Below are 16,526 nucleotides of genomic sequence, written 5' to 3' on the forward strand. Positions count from 1 at the left end.
CTTGGTAGTTTGGTCTGCCCTGTTCCCATGATGCACTGGGCCAGGGACAGACTAATTTGCATGTAGCCAGGTTCTGAACTGGGATGGTGCAGTGAGCTAAAAAACGGTGATGGATCAAGCCCTGATCTTTTGACTGGGTAGGAGTGTTCTGCTTAATTCAGATACTCTGTCCATCACCACCCCCCTTTTCGAATCGTTTTGGCCACCACAAGTGTGGAAGGGTATGCTCAGATGTGAGTCCCTTGCTCACTGCACCATCAGGATTCAAGCAAGCCGGGCCGAAGATGGCTGTAATGCCAGAAACCGGTCCCCGGAAGCTTGTTTCCTTTCCAGTAAAGAATTGGCTTGGTAGTTTGGTCTGCCCTGTTCCCATGATGCACTGGGCCAGGGACAGACTAATTTGCATGTAGCCAGGTTCTGAACTGGGATGGTGCAGTGAGCTAAAAAACGGTGATGGATCAAGCCCTGATCTTTTGACTGGGTAGAGTGTTCTGCTTAATTCAGATACTCTGTCCATCACCACCCCCCTTTTCGAATCGGTGTGGATTAATTGTGTCCTCCACTCGGTCCTCCAGTGGTGTATTCGGTGGGACAGTGGGCTCCCCTCCACCTGTCGCCACACGCTCCCCCAGCCTCTCCGCTATCCTCTCCTTTGACCTCCCTCTGAGGTCATACCACCGTTTTTTAAGTTCGTCCACGGAGCGCTGGGTCACCCCCACAGAGTTAACTTTTATGCGTATGCGCAACCATAGCCGCCTTTTGTCCGCCTCTGCCACCCTCCTCGAATCTTTGCCAAACAGGCGATTGTAGTCCTTGCAGACTCCTTCAATTAAGTATTCTAGCTCTTGCTCCGAAAATTTTATTTTTCGTTTTCTACCACTAGCAGATCCAGCTGCAGCTTCCTCAGGCATGCATGCCACTGGGGTGTCTCCTGCACAACTCCTGTAGGCACACTGGAGGGGACCTCTGATTGTGATGCTTCCTGTACAGGCTCTCACTGCTGAATGAGGGTGGAACCTGACTACTTCCTGGTTGTGATGTCATCACTGGGCTCAAGATGCGACTTCCCGTTTTTGCGATCTCGCAGTTAGCGAGATCGCAATTTGCGATCTTGCTATTTGCGAAATCGCAATTTCTAAACGGATTTCGTCCGGTTATGCGAATATTTAGCGATTTTCGGCAAATCGCAATCGGCGATTGCGGTCGATTGATATTCGCTTTTTTTTCACGCAATTTTTCATGAATGCCAATCTGCGATTTCTTAATTGCGATTCGCTTGTTCTCGCAATTAAGGAATCGCAGATTGGGACATTGATGAATCTATGTGTTACTCTTTGACCTTTTGCTACATCTCTTTTTTCCTTTTTCCTCTGCAACATTTTGCAAAATTTCCTTTTGTTCCACGTGCATTACATGTGGATTGTAATGCTGGACATATGAGTTGGTTAGCCATGTGTCCTGCTCTCCCACATCTGTAACATGTGCCTGTAAACTCAGATGTCTCTTTCCTTGCTGTCCCAAGTGTGAATTTTTGTTTAACCTAACACACTACTTCCTCTACTTTGTCAGCAGTTTGAAATTTAGATGTATTCTTTGCACTACTTGGCTTGTCCACGCAGTTAACCATGTGTTCCCGCTGTTTAGCAATTGCAATTACTTCAAGTGGTGACTCATCCTTTAACCATAGATCCTGTCTTTTTGAAAAAACTGGTCACATATTCTCTCTTCTCCCAGACCCCCAAATATACAATTTGCAGCTAACTTGCAAAGCGCTGTTACAAAATCCTATACAGATTCCTCCCTGCCTTGTTCTCTGAGGCCAAAGTAATACCTTTCCATAATTCTGCTTACAGGTGGCTCATAGTATCTAATTTTTACTTGAAGATTATCCTACAGCAGACAGACTTGGATATATAATGCCAAACTTGGAGATATAATGAAATTAACCACAGATTTATTTTAAGAACAAAACAGTGATGTGCCGATCACCGAAATGCACAGGCAAACGAGGTGTGCCTATCACTGACTCCAGTACATCTAAATTTGTATACATCTCAATGTTAAATTCTTTGCATCACTTTTACTTTTACATGTTCTCAATAAACATGTATAGGATATCTCCCACCTTATCAAAATGGAGCAGATATGTCAATTAGAAAATGAGGCCTCTTTCTGTAGACGATAGGCCTCGTTTTCTATAAACAAAATGGTGGCTGTGCATCAGCACACAAGCAATTGTATCCTTTTCTATGGAATTTAGGCCTACTTTCGCTCAAAGACAAGATGGCGACTGACTTCAGCAATCAGGTCATTTTTTAAGGAAAGCAGAGGTTGTTTCACAACCAACTCTCCTTTTTCTTAAGCCGAATTGATGCACCAGTTTCCAACAGCCACCCTGGAGTGCAAATGCGTTTCAAAACAACCCAAAATGTCACCAATACCAAAAACGACTTGCAACACCTCCCCATACACGTTGGGACATCTTCTTCATCTCATACAGCATTTTTTCTCTCTCTGGAAGTCTCCCACCAGCATGGAAGCAGACTCATTGAGGAACAGTGTTTTCCAAGTGTGACCAGGTAAGCTGTGTTTCGCGATGTTGAGGTGCAGGCTTTCATTAATAGGTGTACCCTATCCTCGTCACCAGTTTGTGGTGCCTAATGGATGCCAAAAAGGGCTCACACAAAGGTCAATGTAGGTAGGCTATTTAATGCTCCTCAGCCTTCAATCTCCAAGTCTCAACTGACTCCTCTTCGAACTTCCCAACATTCTTCCCCTTAAGATAGAATCACAAGTGTGAGGCATTACTTAGAGGGTGACCAACTGGCATGGTTGCAAATTCAGGATGGTGAGTGTAAAAAATCAGGACAAAGGATCAAAATACAGGACAGATATTCAGGACAGAAGGTCAAAATTCAGGACAAAAATTTGGGGGCAAAGGGTACGTTTTACAAACACATCAGAGGAGGCCGCGCAATAGTATATAAGTAAGTAAATAGACAACCAAAATAAGTTTATCATGTCCCACCCCTAGCAATCCAATATGTATTGCAGTACCCAGATAGTTTATTCTTGTCATGCCAGCCAGAGCCTAAGTATCCTCTAAACTGTTCATTCACATGCTCCTTCATGAGACTATCCCAAACACTGATGTGCTTAAAGACCTCCCTTCATCATTTATTTTTTGCATTAACCCTATTATTGTACTCCAAGCTACACAGAGGCCGTCCTAATACAATTCCTTTTAGCCTCAACTGATCATCTCCAAGCCAATTTGGATACTACTGCAAGTGCAGTCAATGTTAGTGTAAATATGCACCACACCGTGTCCTAAATAGCCCCCAAGCCCTCTCCAAACTATATTGAAGTACAGTTTAAAAGATATGATGTGCTGGGCTAGCTCAAAACATATTGTGGCATAACTTGACCAAGACTTGGAGCATATTGAACATGAAGCAGCAGCTTCCCATAAACGTTTGTTCTGGTCTTTTCTTGGGATGAAAGAGGCATTAGCAACAAACCAAGGGACATATTTTGAACGAAGTGGCAGAGTGCGGCGTTAGCCATCTTGGCTTAACACCGCACTTCGCCACTTCAGAAAATTAGGGCTGCACCAGATTTAAAACAATATGGTACAGCCCTGCATTTCCCCCTGTGCTGGCGCTAAACTTAGCAGCCTAGCTCCAATGCAGGCATCCTTGCACCCCAGTGCAAGGGTGTCTTCGTTGAGGGGAAGATTCTTTATTTGCAGGAAGGGTCACCTTCCTGCACATAATAAATCTTTAGATTACGTTTTGTAACTTTTATGTGTGCTACTTAATGCAGCATAAATAGAACTTGCAAAACGTCATTTTTATTTTGATTGTTTATGTGCCGAAAGGGTAATCTTCTTGACGTACACAATCAATGGCAATTTGCTGTTTCTATTTGTGCTGCACAACGCAGCACACATGAAAACAGCAAACGTTAGGAGAAATAAAGCATTTCTCCTTGTTTCGCCTGTTTTATGTGGCCTCCTATTTACGCTGCCCTTGTAAAAAGGGGGCACTGTCAAAATCAATGGGTATTGCGGTGGAACGCCCACCGCAACACCCATTGCCCTCCTCTTTCACGCTCAGTACAGCGTGAAAGGGTGCCTTATTTACAAGGCAGCTTTAATCCACATTTAGTGACTCAATCCTTCCTTGTAAATAAGGCGAAGTCCATATCGACACCACAATGACACTAAAAGTGACATTGTGGTGGCAAAATAGGATTGTAAATATGCCCCCAAGTGTTTCTCTATCAAAGGGACGTGCATACAGACAGAGGAACAGATAACAAGAATACCTTCCTATATACAGGGTTTATTTTTTGCCCAACTGAGTTGTAAACTGTTTATCAGACTTGGAATTATGAACAACGGAGTGAACCCTGACAGGATTCAGACCTGTGTGCTGCAGGATATGCAGAAGCCAGCAACTGGAATTCGACTCAATGAGTCATCTTACAGTTTACAGTACTATTGCACACTTTTGCATACTATTCCATAAAGTAGAAAATGTACACTTAGAGGACCATATTGTCTTTGCCAAACTCCTAGGTGGCTATCCCATGGCTTGCCATGCATCAGTTGAAAATCAATTGCACATCAGCTAGTATTTAGCAGTTCGATCTCGGTTCCATTTTCTTTCTCAGGTTTACTGTATGCTTCTCTGTGTTGTTTAAACTCTTCTTCCACAGCTTGCTCTGCCCTAGTCTCTTGGTCTTTCAATAGTTTTCCGAGTTCTTGAACTCCGTCTACTAACTGTACCTCCCAAAAAGAAAATATCCTATCATCAGGAATCTCCAAGAAATTACAGCAATTAATGCCTCCCAAGCAGCTTGTCACACATTTGTATTTCTTTGGGGAAGCAGGCACCCTGAGCTTATTTCGTTCTAGCCGTCTTGCCCTCTCTCTGGAATGCAGCACAGGAGACTCCCTTGCATGTCAGCTGGGGAGTCTAAATTGTGGAAATAAACTTTTGTACTTTAGCTGAGAGGCTAAAATTACGGAGAAATGCTGCCCATTAAGACATTCATCATGGACAAAGGACTTAAGGGCTAATTTACGGACAGTCCATGAAAATTACAGGTGGTTGGTCACCCTAAATAATAAATCATCCCACAACTTCTCTATCTACCCCCAAACTGAAGACAGCATTTATTAATTTAAATAAGGTAACCTTGTGTTAGTCTAAAGAGAGATAGGCGTTACTACACTGAAGAATGTCTTTAGGTGTTTCTCACTGCCAGGACATGTAAAACTTAAACCCACAACTACTAATTTTTAAATACTTTGCCCCCTGCCCTTTGAGCCTTTAAGTCTTACCCTAGGGGTGACATATACGTTTTGAAAAGGAAGGCTTGGGTCTTGCAAATGATTTATTCGCCATGTTGAAATGGTAGTTTAAATCTGCACTACAGGCTGCAGTGGCAGGCCTGAGATATGTTTTAAAAGGATACTTTAGTGGGTACACAATGAGTGCTGCAGCCCACTAGCTGATAGCCAGAAACCGGTCCTTGGATGCTTGATTCCGGTCTGGGAAAGACATGGCTTGGTAGTTCAGACTGGACTGTTCCCATGAGGCACAGGGTCAGAGCTGATTTGCATATAGCCAGTGTCTAACCCAGGGTGGTGTGGAGTGCAAAAAAACGATGGATTTAGGCCCAGATCCTTGTACTGGGATGAATGTATGACATTGTTCTACATTCTGTCCATCAACTGTGTTTTTTGCAGCCCACTAGTAGCATTTAATTTACAGTCCCTGGTAGATTCAGTATCACATAGTATGGACTTATAAGTAAATTAAATGGATCAGGTGTAGGTGAATTTTACCTTGTTTGAAGGAGAAAGAACAAGCATGATGCCATCGATATGGGGGGAAAATCCGAAAACAGTGTTGTAGCAAAGGGAGCTGGTCTGTGACCCTTAGTTGATGTAAAATTGTAGCCTTGCTTCTATTTTTGTGTAATGTATCAGTCTTTGACTTTCAAAATCTGGTCACCAGGCTCTGTATTTAATTTCAGGTTAGTGGGCCAGGACATATATTTTAGTGGAAATTGACTCAAATTGACATACACTTTTGGGCTTCTGCAAGATTGTATAGGGTTTTAGCAACTTATATTTTGATTTCGGCATTACAATGAGCCATCTCAACCCACAGAGGAAAGCGCCAGATAGCATTACCTTTTTTATGTCAAACTCTAAACGCTTTCCAGTTTAAAAATGAGTAAAATGAGTGCTTTGTCAGTTTCTTGCATTCAAGAAAACTCATGTAGTGAACAAACCACAGGGAAGGAAGAACATTTCCATGCGGATAATTGAAAGACAGGTTTGTACACAAAATCACCTTTGCACTTTCATCATGGAGCTGCCATAAGTGAGAGGAGTTTTATGCTTTCAGTGGCCCCCTGATAGTGCCCTGTTCTGCAGAGAGTCTTGCCCTGATGACCTTGAATAATTCTTAAACAGATTGTTTAAAATACGGGTTTGCTATAATGTATTTTTCCTGCACATAATCAATCTTTAAATTACGTTTTGTAACTTTTATGTGTGCTCCTTAATGCAGCATAAATAGAAGTTGCAAAACGTCATTTTTTTTTTGATTGTTTATGTGTCGAAAGGGTAATCTTCCTGACGTACACAATCAATGGCAATTTGCTGTTTCTTTTTGTGCTGCACAACGCAGCACACATGAAAACAGCAAACATTAGGAGAAATAAAGCATTTCTCCTTGTTTCGCCTGTTTTATGTGGCCTCCTATTTACGCTGCCCTTGTAAAAAGGGGGCACTGTCAAAATCAATGGGTATTGCGGTGGAACGCCCACCGCAACACCCATTGCCCTCCTCTTTCGCGCTCAGTACAGCGTGAAAGGGTGCCTTATTTACAAGGCAGCTTTAATCCACATTTAGTGGCTCAATTCTTCCTTGTAAATAAGGCGAAGTCCATATCGACACCACAATGACACTAAAAGTGACATTGTGGTGGCAAAATAGGATTGTAAATATGCCCCCAAGTGTTTCTCTATCAAAGGGACGTGCATATAGACAGAGGAACAGATAACAAGAATAACTTCCTATATACAGGGTTTATTTTTTGCCTAACTGAGTTGTAAACCGTTTATCAGACTTGGAATTATGAACAGCAGAGTGAACCCTGACAGGATTCAGACCTGTGTGCTGCAGGATATGCAGAAGCCAGCAACTGGAATTCGACTCAATGAGTCATCTTACAGTTTACAGTACTATTGCACACTTTTGCATACTATTCCATAAAGTAGAAAATGTACACTTAGAGGACCATATTGTCTTTGCCAGACTCCTAGGTGGCTATCCCATGGCTTGCCATACAGCAGTTGAATATTAATTACACATCAGCTAGTATTTAGCAGTTCGATCTCGGTTCCATTTTCTTTCTCAGGTTTACTGTATGCTTCTCTGTGTTGTTTAAACTCTTCTTCCATGGCTTGCTCTGCCCTAGTCTCTTGGTCTTTCAATAGTTTTCCGAGTTCTTGAACTCCGTCTACTAACTGTACCTCCCAAAAAGAAAATATCCTATCATCAAGAATCTCCAAGAAATTACAGCAATTAATGCCTCCCAAGCAGCTTGTCACACATTAGTATTTCTTTGGGGAAGCAGGCACCCTGAGCTTATTTCGTTCTAGCCGTCTTACCCTCTCTCTGGAATGCAGCACAGGAGACTCCCTTGCATGTCAGCTGGGGAATCTAAATTGTGGGAATAAACTTTTGTACTTTAGCTGAGAGGCTAAAATTACGGAGAAATGCTGCCCATTAAGACATTCATCATGGACAAAGGACTTAAGGGCTAATTTACGGACAGTCCATGAAAATTACAGGCGGTTGGTCACCCTAAATAATAAATCATCCCACAACTTCTCTATCTACCCCCAAACTGAAGACAGCATTTATTAATTTAAATAAGGTAACCTTGTGTTAGTCTAAAGAGAGATAGGCGTTACTACACTGAAGAATGGCTTGAGGTGTTTCTCACTGCCAGGACATGTAAAACTTAAACCCACAACTACTAATTTTTAAATACTTTGCCCCCTGCCCTTTGAGCCTTTAAGTCTTACCCTAGGGGTGACATATACGTTTTGAAAAGGAAGGCTTGGGTCTTGCAAATGATTTATTCGCCATGTTGAAATTGTAGTTTAAATCTGCACTACAGGCTGCAGTGGCAGGCCTGAGATATGTTTTAAAAGGATACTTTAGTGGGTACACAATGAGTGCTGCAGCCCACTAGCTGATAGCCAGAAACCGGTCCTTGGATGCTTGATTCCGGTCTGGGAAAGACATGGCTTGGTAGTTCGGACTGGACTGTTCCCATGAGGCACAGGGTCAGAGCTGATTTGCATATAGCCAGTGTCTAACCCAGGGTGGTGTGGAGTGCAAAAAAACGATGGATTTAGGCCCAGATCCTTGTACTGGGATGAATGTATGACATTGTTCTACATTCTGTCCATCAACTGTGTTTTTTGCAGCCCACTAGTAGCATTTAATTTACAGTCCCTGGTAGATTCAGTATCACATAGTATGGACTTATAAGTAAATTAAATGGATCAGGTGTAGGTGAATTTTACCTTGTTTGAAGGAGAAAGAACAAGCATGATGCCATTGATATGGGGGGAAAATCCGAAAACAGTGTTGTAGCAAAGGGAGCTGGTCTGTGACCCTTAGTTGATGTAAAATTGTAGCCTTGCTTCTATTTTTGTGTAATGTATCAGTCTTTGACTTTCAAAATCTGGTCACCAGGCTCTGTATTTAATTTCAGGTTAGTGGGCCAGGACATATATTTTAGTGGAAATTGACTCAAATTGACATACACTTTTGGACTTCTGCAAGATTGTATAGGGTTTTAGCAACTTATATTTTGATTTCGGCATCACAATGAGCCATCTCAACCCACAGAGGAAAGCGCCAGATAGCATTACCTTTTTTATGACAAACTCTAAACGCTTTTCGGTTTAAAAATGAGTAAAATGAGTGCTTTGTCAGTTTCTTGCATTCAAGAAAACTCATGTAGTGAACAAACCACAGGGAAGGAAGAACATTTCCATGCGGATAATTGAAAGACAGGTTTGTACACAAAACCACCTTTGCACTTTCATCATGGAGCTGCCATAAGTGAGAGGAGTTGTATGCTTTCAGGGGCCCCCTGATAGTGCCCTGTTCTGCAGAGAGTCTTGCCCTGATGACCTTGAAAAATTCTTAAACAGATTGTTTAAAATACGGGTTTGCTATAATGCATTTTTAATGTGGGTGAGGTGCAACTCTATTGAAGATATTTTTCACAGAAATGTTTTTTGTTTCATACAACATTCTTAAAAAAGTTTATTTCAGATGACAATATGACTTCACATATGAGAAATGTGAGGGTGTCACAGAGATTATTTGCAGTAACATTAATGAGCTGCTGCTGTGTGACAATACAGAACATGTGCCACTTTCTCTGAATATCAGATGTAAACACATTTAGAACAACTAGAGGGCCTGTGCGCTCACTGTCAGTGACCTGGCCAAAGAGGGCATGAAAGAGCTGAAAATTAATCATAAATTCAAAGCTGTTAGGAACAATTCATCCCCAAAATTCATTTGGCCCAAGGCCCCCGAAATCCTTAAGATGTCCCGGCATAACGTTTCATGTTGGCACATGTTCTGTGTGAGGGGACACACGAGACACATGTAGCCTAGGTACACGCTAAAGGGGACTGACAAGAGATGTACTGCATTTTCTAGTGATGAACAAAATCAATCTTTCCATTAGTTGTAAAATAATTGACCCCTTGGAGGGATGGAACAACAGTTTTTTCAAACCTGCAGTGTTTTTTTTCTTTTTTGTTGTGTCTTTTAAAAGCAGAAAATAAATGTCATTGATTTTTACGTTCAGAGATGCCCTTTTTCAATGAGATGCGTCGACGACGTGAGGATTCACAGTAGAAGAGTTCAAGAATAATCAGAGGCAGTGAAATAAAATAGATTGAACTTCTCGAAATGTGTGAACACATGATAATTAGAAGAAAGTAACGAGGCGCCCTGCGAGCCCCATCGTGTGTTCAACAGTACAAATGAATATTCGAGTCTAACAATGGAGATCGATTTTTCTGGGTGAACTTTTAGCAGCACCCGAAGATCCAAAATTGCAACACCTTCTGTCCCCTTACTCAAAGAGCTGTGATTGATAGCTTTGTTTTTATTACTCACTCAGTGCTAATAATGTTATCAAACCCCGGGATTGAAAAACTGAGGGAATTAATTCGGATTAAGACCTGTCACTTTCAGATGCCACAGTTTAAACTGCAGATACAATAGTATCACTGTACTATCTCATTAGCGTTCTGTCCTTTCTCAAGCAAACCTATAATGCCTAGACTATATGCTTTAACTTTTCTTTTTATTGTTTTAGTCCAGGGTTAGGTCACTCAGCCCACTGATTTCTCCTCTTCTGTCCATCTTGTATTAGCACCCCAAATCTGCCCTGGTGAGATAGAGGTTAAGAATTCTTAAGCAACCGGGCATATACTTTCTAAGAGTCTTCACTCAGATAACATACAATCTTGTGCAATCCTCTCTCTATAGCGTTTCGGTACATTAAGTAATGCTGGAGATGATAGGTATATGAAATTAGTTTACTGGTTGGTAGAAGGAGGGGTACCCTACTCAAGCAACAACCAAAGTTTTATCATGGTGAGGTCACAAGCTAAACCCAAATTAACCTGTGTTTAACCTTCAGGTAGCTTGGTACAAAACAGTCAGGCTTAACCTAGAGGCAATGTGTAAAGTATTTATGCAGCACACAAACAGTAATAATGTGAAAACACAACACAAGAAAAATCCAACACCAATGTAGAAAAAAGAGTACATATTAATAAATGATGTGACGCCAACACAACAAAAACTCAAATCAGGAAATCAGAGTTAAGAATTTTTGAAAGTTAAGGTTAAACCTAGTACCTAAAAGATCAAAACGCTAACCGTGGACAAGTAGTTGCACAAGGCCGGGTCAAAGTAAAACAATATGGCAGACCGCAAAGGAGCGCAAGTCGGATACAAGAAGTAGATTGGGCCCAGTCGGTGCTTACTTTTGAACTTGGAAGAAATTTTGAAGAAAATTTTCTGAGAAGTTAAAGTTCAGTGGGACAAGGCTGCAAGCAGTGTCCAAGGATGAGGAGGAGGCATATTGTCAGGGTGCCGTGAGACTAATTTGCAGTGAAGAATTCTACATTTGGACTTAGTTTCTTTTTTATATATCTAAAATCTTCAGCTGAACGAGGGAGGAGAATGTAACCGACAAGAGTTCCATGAGATCGGATACCTGTTAGGCAAAGCACTGCTGAACAGGATTTGCAACTGTGGAGAAGAAGATAGCAAGAGCTAGTGGGAAGTCAGGCTGACCAGAGATGCACCATGAAAGGATAGAGGAGTAGGTTGGTTCCGGCCTTTTCTCGGTTTTCGGAGTAGTGTTTACCCAAAATCTTTTAAGCCCCAAGTTTTGGCTTTTGGCTATCTGAGGATGTTTAGCACCACCACCCAGGGTCCCAGACTGTAGGGTCACCACTTGGGGGAGGAGCGGTTAAGGCTCACTCAGGCTGGGTCTGAGTGTGGGTTAAAGATGGTTGGAACCTTTTCTGTGCCTGAGGCTCTGACCAGGAGGCCAACCATCTAGCCTTAGGTGTCACTCTAGTAGTGGGTTCAAATGATGGAACACTGCTCATGCTTTCTGGGAGGAATAAACAAAGTCCAAATACCAACTACACCTAGTCATGTGACCTAGGACAGGCTGAAGGCACACAATTGTTAGGACAGGAAAAGGCCAACTTTCTAAAAGTGACATTTTCAAAATTGTAACTTAGAATCCAACTTTACAATTAAAGATGGTTTTAAATTACTATTTCCTAGACACCAATTACAAAGTTTTCACCTGTATCCAATCAATGTTAGCACGTATTAAATGTAATAAGGCAACCCAATGTTATCCCATAAAAGCGGTAGGGCTCACAGTAGTGAAAAATGAATTTAGGAGTTTTTCACCACCAGACCATGTAAAACGTGGCAGGCCTGAGACACGTTTAAAGGGCTAAACAAGTGGTTGGCATAATAAATGTTGACGGCCCACTAGCAGCATTTAATAACAGGCCTTGGGTATATGGTATACCAACCTACAAAAGACTTATGAGTAAATTAAACATGCCAAACAGGCATCAGCCAGTCTACCATGTTTTAGGGAGTAAGCACAAGCACTTTAGCACTGGTTAGCATTGGAAAAGTGCAGAGTCTATTTGATATCTGTTGAATGGTTATGGTATTGGGTAACAAAGGAATTTTATGTATATATTTCTGATGTCTGTATGTTTACTCACTTACTTCTGCCCTACCGGTTAAAAAGAAACGCAAACCTTTAAAAATGTGCATAATTATATATATAAACATCAGAAAGGGTAAACGTCGTTTACAACGTGGTGTTTACACCGCACAACCTTTACCACGCTGCCATTACAAGGCAAGTCGTTACTACGACTTGCGCTGGATGGCGCTGTTGGTTAAGTAATATTGTAATTTTATATTCCAACACTTTCCCTACTGTTACGTGGGCTGGTGTTGGAATAGAAAATTATAATAATCCTCAATCCACGCCCTCCAACGCAAGTTGTTGTAACGACTTGCGTTGTAAAATCCGCGATGTAAAGTACCGCGATCAAAATGATCGCGTTGTACTATCATACATCCTCAGAAAGCCTACCTGTGAATCACAACGTGCAGTACACTCAGCTTTCAAGGTACTGATGGATGTGGTTCCAGCGTCAATTAGAGCATTTCTAGGGATTTTATGTCTTTTTTTTGGTCTTTGCATCTGAACCAGGACATGTACACTTACCTAGGTTGGCTCAAACGGCTGTGTATGTAGGTTAGCTTGGGTCAAGATAGATTTGCAGCATCAGGCAAAGAAAGCGTATTGGATTGCTTCTAAAAATTGCAAACCTTTACTTATAGGTGTATTCCCCTATTTGGGAGTAGAATTATTTTTTTTTTATGCCAGAAGGTTTCCAAGACTATTCCTGGAAACCTATTGTGAAGTCTCAAAGATATGCATGTGAAAGTTGTTTGTTGTGCGGAATTGTACTTAGTGTAAAATTGAGTTTGCGAAAATGCCTTTGCTCTTAGTGCAGTTTCACTTTCATTTTGTTTACCTTTTTTTAATCTGCAAGGAAAATATTTGTATTTCCCTTTAAGACTCCTTCTGGCACCCAAACATGTTTTGGTGATGTCCCCTATCCATTTCCACCCTGGAAAGGAATTTAGTGCTGCCCTTTACACGAGGGAATCTTCGAACATTTCTATAGGGAGGAAAAATGGCTGAGAAAAGTTATCTGAATACCCATAATCTGAAAGGATTTTTGGGTTGGCCAAATTTATCACTGATTTACCTGCTCTGGCACCCCTTCTTCCCATCCCAAGGAGATAATGAGCCCATGCATTCTATTACACATAGTGAGTAATTTTACACACTACTAAATAAATCTCCTTATGAGCTTAAATTACACTTTTGTTTATATAAAAGTGAACGTGAGTCAAACCAACTGCATGTATAAGTTAAGCTTTCCAATGGTTTTGTCAGTTTAATCTCATTGCGGTCCTTTGAGGAACCCTGTCTACTCATTAATGATGGCAGAAATACATGTGCCTCTTATCAGTTGAATGGTGATAAGAATGACAATCTCTCCCCCTGCCTGCTTTGTTTTCCCTGTGCCAATTCCCCGCTTAATCTCCCTCCCCGTCGCCCTTTTACATTACCCCCTTACCCTCTACATGCCTTGAACCAACGGATGTAACTTGTAATTGATGTACCGTCTGTGACAATGTGTAACTTGTAACCTATGTAACTCTCCTCAAGCGAAGAGCTCTGATACCTCCGGTTCTAGTCAGTGCTATATAAAACTCAAGTAAATAAATGAAAATAAAAGGCCAACAAAACTAATTTCAGCAAATCGTGGAGGGCAAAGGCAAAAGGTTGGGGGAAGGTCACCCTAAGGTTGACAGGTTTATCAGTATTTATGCAGCACTTCAAACAGTATTAAAGAGAAAACACAAGACAATACAAATCTCACACCAATTTAGACAAATAGACTAAAATCTAATAAAATATTGGAAATCAAAACAACAAATATCCAATCAGTAGAACCTGAGATATACAGTTTTAAAGATTTAAATGAGAATAGCATCAAAAAGCACAAAGTGCCAACTGTGATTATCTGGTGGCGCCGGACCTGGACAAAGTCACATGTTCAGGCAGACCATGAAGGAGGTCAGGCAGGATACAGGGACCCAGTTAGGCCCGCTGAACAAAGTACCTTAAATCCTGGTTGCAGAGTGTAATGAGATCCCACGTCAAGGGTGTGCACGTAGTGGAGGTAATGCAAAAAGCTGTCCCATCTGACCTGTATTACTTCCTATGGGGTTACGGTAGACTCCCAAAACTGGCCAGAAAACTATAGGACTAATTAATTGTTCCACGAACGAAAGTTCGTCCGACAGACAGAAATCAACGAGAGCGACAACAGAAGAATTGGATGCCAGCCATATTCATTGTGATTAGGAGTAGATTGGCAAACCATTAAAAGCTGTCCCTTTTATGAATTAAATATGTCAAACACATGAAACGCACAATGAGCAAGAATTACGGAGAACATAAAAGTAAAGCAGTAGTTTCCTGTACGGGAAATGATTTCTGGTTTAACATACATCAAGAGTTTGGGCACCTAGCAGGAAATACGAGGCACAGAAAGAAACATGTTTTTTCAAGGGACCCTCATTTTTAGCTGCCATTTCATGAGGTAGTACATAAGGTGATCCCGAAGATGGTGGAGCTTCTACACACTGTCCACTGAAACGATCGTAGACCAAACTATATAAGATTCCGACCCACAACACAGCAATAGCAAAGAAAATAGTCACTTCCCCCGTTGTTGCAGACAGTGGTCAAACCCAGTGGTTGTACCAATCGTAAATGGCTAGAATACGAGAATGAATGTGTGTGAGTAGGAGGAATGAGTGGCTTTTAGTTGGTGTGGAGGTATAACACTGTTTTTTACAAGTGTTTTTCTATTGAAAATGTCTACATGGGAGACAGTTATTTGTGTTGTATGAATTGAAAAGATAACTTCTTGTATATGAATCAAAATGAATGGACATTATAGATGGATTTTTATTGTATAGTATAGTAAAGTTATGTTCAGCACTGTATATATTGTTTGTATACACTTCTTTTACTATTTTTCTTTTGAGCTAATATTAAAAGAAAAAAATTTGCATAGTAGATATTGGTAAAAATTAACCCTGGGCGAAGAACTACGCTCCGTTCGCGGAGCTTGCGGAGTTTCGGCAGCTCCGCGTTCCGCGGAGAACGCGTAGCTGTCGATAACTCCGCGATCCGGTGCGTAGCGTAGTTCTCGCGCGCTGAATAACATTATCGCGTGCGCGGCAATGGCTTACCTTCGTTCTGCGTTCGTTTTTTCCTGGTCGCTTGTGCCACCATGTTTGGAAACACTCTCGCACAGTCCCGTGCGACTGTGCGAACGCGATAACGTCATTTTGATGCGAGATAGCGTCATAAGGACGCGCGAGGATGCTTTTTGGTAAGATCGAGTTGCCGAACACGCAGAAACTGCATTCTTGCACAGAATAACTCGCGAGCATGTTAAAACCATAATAAATTACCATTTTGGTTAGGAAAAAAAAGGCAAAAAACCTTAAAGTTGTACCTTTGGCTTTATTTTTAGGGGGGAAGGACCCCTCTTTTTGTTTCTACTCTTGTTTTGCAGAGTAAGGAGGAAGGGCTCTTGAGTTTACAACTTCCTGTTCCTGTCCACCAGGCTCCTCCCAGTGCTTTGTCCATGTGGTGCTCACTTTCCTTTGGATTTTGAGCTGGAAGGATCACTTTCTGTCTGTGTTGGCTGCATTACTGATTTACCTTGGATTTAATGAGGACTTTTTGAATTGGAATTCTCTTTTTCAAGTAAGTTTGTGTAATGTATGAGTGATGTAGACTTGTGCTTGTTTGATTTGATTTTTTTTTAACAACAGTATTCAATCCTGGAATTAAATTATTGATGGAGGCCTGTACTTTCATGAGGTCCCAAATTGTAAATTTTTTCTAACATTGCATTTTGTGGAATTTAAAATGTTTCTAATTTTTAAGCCAATATGTGACCCTAGTAGCTAGTACCCCATGTAGTTAGTGTGTAGGCATGCATGAGTTCATTTTATTAACTTTCTGTGGTTGGCCTGGCCATGTGTTGGCGGCCATTTAATGTTTCCAGCCACTTTGCTCTTGCCATAGGCCTCCAACCTTGTGGCCTACTCTGGCAGTAGGCCATAGGTACTACTCATAGGGTCATGAAAGTTAATCAACTGTTTTTGTGGTGTACCCTTAATGTGAAAAACATGGATGGCTTGGATTGATATAGAAAATCTTATTTTTATGTGTGGG

Source organism: Lissotriton helveticus, chromosome 7 (assembly GCF_964261635.1).
Source record: "Lissotriton helveticus chromosome 7, aLisHel1.1, whole genome shotgun sequence".
Classification (NCBI taxonomy): Eukaryota; Metazoa; Chordata; class Amphibia; order Caudata; family Salamandridae; genus Lissotriton; species Lissotriton helveticus.